This window comes from Silene latifolia, unplaced genomic scaffold, assembly GCF_048544455.1.
Source record: "Silene latifolia isolate original U9 population unplaced genomic scaffold, ASM4854445v1 scaffold_141, whole genome shotgun sequence".
NCBI classification, from domain to species: domain Eukaryota; kingdom Viridiplantae; phylum Streptophyta; class Magnoliopsida; order Caryophyllales; family Caryophyllaceae; genus Silene; species Silene latifolia.
This window is the reverse complement of record NW_027413135.1, coordinates 27,501-32,500: the sequence shown is the minus strand read 5'-3', so window position 1 is coordinate 32,500 and position 5,000 is coordinate 27,501.

The following is a 5,000-nucleotide window of genomic DNA, read 5'->3' as shown; positions in this document are numbered from 1 at the left end:
GGGAGCGAGAGACACCAAGAGTTGTGGCACCAACGGGGAATGCTGGTACGTCACAAAGTGGGTATAATGACCAAAGGCCACAAAGCAGCGCCATTTCAGTTGGGAACAGTCGGTTCCGCTCACAAGGAAGTCAAGCCCAATCGGCGAGCACTACAAACTCGCCCTCAAGCTCGTCTTCTAAGGTGGGAAACTCTTCTTTGCTCCACAACGAAGAGACCGTTTGCGTGTTTTGTGTGCAAGGGTCCTCACAAGATGGCCGATTGTCCGAACCAAGCGGAGTTCAATGCCATGTTCAAGAAGATGCCGAAAGGGGCTCAAGAACATCTTGATGGGGCGTTGGCCAACTATCACCAAGAGTGTAACGAAGACTCGAGTGATGGTGAAGACCAACCACGGATGGGCTCACTTCAACGGATCAGCGCGATGGGGAAATACGAAGATTCCTCCGCCAAGAAATCCAACGGGCTCATGTACGTGGACTTGATGGTGAATGGGAAGCAAGCACGAGCCTTGATCGACTCGGGCGCCTCCCACAACTTTGTTACGAAAGAGGAAGCCGATCGGTTGGGGCTAGTTCTCATGATGCTAACACCGCTTTCCTTTTGAAGCCGGTCAATGGGAAAATGAGACGCGTCCAAGGAGTGGCTAAGAAGGTCGCGGTCCAAGTGGGTGAGTGGGCGGGGAGCTCGACTTCACCACCGTTCCGCCGGATGACTTCAAGTTAGTACTCGGGATGCGCTTCTTTCGTAAAGCATTGGTGGTATTGAAACCGAAAATGACGGATCGATGCTACTAATGGGGTCTATCGTAGTGAATACGGTAGATGGCGACGAAGACAAGGGGCAGTATCGAATTTCGGCTATGAGGGTGATACCGATGCCGAAACAAGGGATGCGACCTTGGAGAATGCCTAAAGGTTCGGTGGAGCCGAGGGCGAACAAGACCCTTGCTAACTACGATGCTAAGTGGCCTGGGGACGAAAGAAGAGTCTACCCCCTCACCGAGGAGTAGACAATGAGGGCGAGATGCCCAAAGAAGTAGGCCTCGTACCATCGGGGGCCGCGAAGATGTGCTGAATCGACGTCTCGGTTTGCGGTCGTCGACCCAAGAGAGAAGGCCTTGTACCATCAGGGGCCGCGCCGAAATGCCGATTCGGCGTCTGGAGAACTCACTTACCCTTGAATGCAAAAGTGTTGAAGTGACGAGAGACAAGATGAAGGTCCCTTGGAGCCGCATTTGGAGAAAGCCCGAAAGAGTTCTTTTCAAGCAGCCGAAAGTGGACTTTCCCGAGACACAAGAAGCATGTGGTGGACTTGGAGAACATGATGTTCGGCAGCTTCTATGTCAAGGAACTCCAGCCTATCCTTGAAGGGACGAAGATGCCGCCTCATTGTTTGGGATGAAGCGCAGATTCAAGCCGAGTTGTACAAGCCAACCCCCAACACCGCATGGACAGTCAGAGCTCACCGAGGATGTCTCACTGAAGCACCATTCAAGATTTTGTGTGTTGCCGAGGGCGGCAACAGATTAGGTGGGGGAGAGTGTGACGATCCGCACACTTGAGCCCTTAGATTTATTTATGCTTATGTAATTTCATTTTCCTTGTACATTTGTAGTAAGTATTTTCTTAGTAGTTTTAGAATAGGTTTCCATAAATAGGTATATCGCTATTCTTGAACTAAACTTGTAAATTCAATGTATCCCGCTACCAGGACCAAATAATCAAATTTCCCTCTTTGAGAGGTGCTAGTCAATGAAAAACCGCTTCTCATCCAAAAGCTTGTTGTTGCTTGTTGCTTGCTTTCAATAATCGTATTGCTTACTTTTATTGCTTTCGTGTGTCGGACTTGATAATCGTGACTAGGATTCCTCTTCACACACCCCGAGACCCGAGTATCGTGCTAGTGGGCGATCCCTCACTAGTACGAAGAGCCTTGTCGCTTGCATCTTGCCTAGAGAAGGGGCAAAGGTGCGCGCCACGGTCCGGCAAAAGTAGCGGACCGTGACACTAGGCCATGGGCACCAATGACCGATCACTGCCTAGGCCATGTGCGGCAAGTGCCTAGGCCATGGGCACCAATGACCGATCACTGCCTAGGCCATGTGCGGCAAGTGCCTAGGCCATGGGCACCAATGACCGATCACTGCCTAGGCCATGACCGATCACTGCCTAGGCCATGTGCGGCAAGTGCCTAGGCCACGGCTACCATGACCGAGCATTGCCTAGGCCATGTGAGGCAAATGCCTAGGCCACGGCCACCATTACCGACCATTGCCTTTGCAATGAGCAGCAATGGCTAGGCTACGACCACCATGGCCGAGCACTGCCTTGGCCATGAGCAGCAAGTGCCTAGGCCATGAGCAGCAGGTGCCTAGGTCATGGGCACCATGGCCGAGCATTGCCTTGGCCATGAGCAGCAAGTGCCTAGGCCATGTGCAGCAAGTGCCTAGCCATGACCGAGGTTAGTTGCCATGGGCCATGGGCGTGAAATGCCTAGGCCAGACCATGGGCATTTTGACACCAATGACCGAGCAATGCTAGGCCATGGGCACCAAGTGACCGAGCACTTCCGTTGAATAGCCATGCCTAGGCATTTTGAGGTTAGTTGCCTAGGCCATGGGCGTGAAATGCCTAGGCCAAGGGCATTTTGAGGTTAGTTGCCTAGGCCATGGGCGTGAAATGCCTAGGCCAAGGGGCATTTTGAGGTTAGCTGCCTAGGCCATGAGCGTGCATTGCCTAGCCATGGGCGCCTTAGAAGCCATGCGTGGGCATTTTTCAATTCGGAACGGATTTTACCGAGCAACGAAGCGTGAAACGCTAATTTAGGAGGTTTCTAAGGTAATTATATGATTCGGTGACTACGAGTCGTAAAGGACAACCAACCGAATGTCATCCCGACTCGGTTACCTCGATGGCTCCTTAGCACAAGCTATGAAAGGCTATACCTTAACTACCGATACGGCATCCCGGGTTACCGTGCCCAAATACTTCGTAGAGTTGTTGGGGACGGTCATAGGGTAATTTTAACAAGGAACGGACACTAGATGCTTGGTTGGTCCCATACGACGCACCACCCGCACACACACCCGCCGCTCGCCGGACGGCACCGTGAGCATTTTTCCACTCGGGACATATTTGCCCGAGCAAGGAAGCCTACAAATGGTCAAAACCATTGGTAGTGTGATATTAAGTTGCAAAGTGGGTGGAAAATGAGGTGGAGGATGCCCAAAGTGCCCAACACAACCATTCGTAAAGGTTTGCACAATATCATCCGTGGTTGGTCCCCCAAAGTCCCCCCACACCGAGATCTAGGCAGCAGACGCGTCCGCAGAAAATGACCCGGGTTCGGAGACCCATAACTCCGTCAAAAAAATTCCGAATGACGAAATTTTTTTTTCCAGCATCAAGTACTCCAAGTTAGCTTTCCAACCATATATCAAGCTCCAAAAACAATGCTAATTTGATCCTCCAAAACTGCGTTACAAAAATGTATCGCTATTCTGCACACCCAATGTTTCATGCTACAAGACCAAAACTATCAAAAAAGCCTCTATAGGGGGTAGTGAGGAGCTTGAGCGGCTGGGCACCATGGTGCATGTTTGCGTATGAATAAGGACCCCTACTCCGAGGCGTGGGCATGGCAAGACCCTAAGATGAAAAAAAAAATTTTTTTTTTCCGCCATGCAAACCCGTCTCGGGGGCCCGTGAGGTGCACACGGGTTTCGGCATCGTTGGCTATAGCGGTTGGGCTGGGCACCATGGTGCATGTTGCCGTAGGCATAAGGACCCCTACTCCGAGGCGTGGGCATGGCAAGACCCTTTCATCGAGAAAAAAAAAATTCCGCCATGCATCCCGTCTTGGGGGCCCGTGAGAGGCACACGGGTTTCGGCATCGTTGGCCGCTATTGTGGCCATCTTGTAAGTCCGCACAACCCCGTGGCGTGGTAAATCACCACGTCTCGGGGGAACTATCATAGACGAGATTGGACATCGATGGCTTGAGTGACGGGTACACGAAGATGGCATTCGAGTAAGACCCTTAGTCCGAGGCGTGGTGCATGATGAAAAACATTTATCGTCCGTAAATTATTATTTTTTTTGAAAAAATTTCTTCTACATCGGGTTTGGGCATCGATGAGCTGGAGTGACGGGTACACGGAGAAGGCCATCGAGTAAGACCCACTGTTTTTTTTTTTTTTAAAAAAAATTATTTATTTCTAAAAAAATTCTTCTATGACGGGTTTGGGCATCGATGAGCTGGAGTGACGGGTACACGGAGAAGGCCATCGAGTAAGACCCACTTTTTTTTTTTTTTTTAAAAAAAATTATTTATTTCTAAAAAATTCTTCTATGACGGGTTTGGGCATCGATGAGCTGGAGTGACGGGTACACGGAGAAGGCCATCGAGTAAGACCCACTTTTTTTTTTTTTCTAAAAAAATTATTTATTTCTAAAAAAATTTTTCTATGACGGGTTTGGGCATCGATGAGCTGGAGTGACGGGTACACGGAGAAGGCCATCGAGTAAGACCCACTTTTTTTTTTTTTTTAAAAAAAGGTTTTATTTTTTAACCGTTCATGCTAGGGCCGTTGTCTTCTTTACCCGCGTAAAATGATGTGGTGGGCTGACTAATGGTTTCTAGTAGATGCGGTATGCTTTTTTTAAAAAAATTTATTTTTTTTTTTTTTTTTTTTTTGAAAAATCACCACGCCTCGGAGGTCCCTTCTATGACGGTTGTCCCTCGTTGATCTGAATGTCCCTCGGTTATCGTTTCTCGGATTGTCCCTCGGTTTAGGCGCCTGTGATGGGTTTGTCGGAAATCGGCTTTTGAGAATCGTTGCCCCTTGGGTGTCCCTCGGAGTGATTAGGTGCTAATGAGAAAGACTACAATCTTTAGTTGCGAAGTACGGATTGCAATGTGGAAGCCTAATTAGCGAAGAAGTCCGCTTGCTAGTGAGTATAATCACCAAGACAAGCCGATGATACGCTAATCTAAATA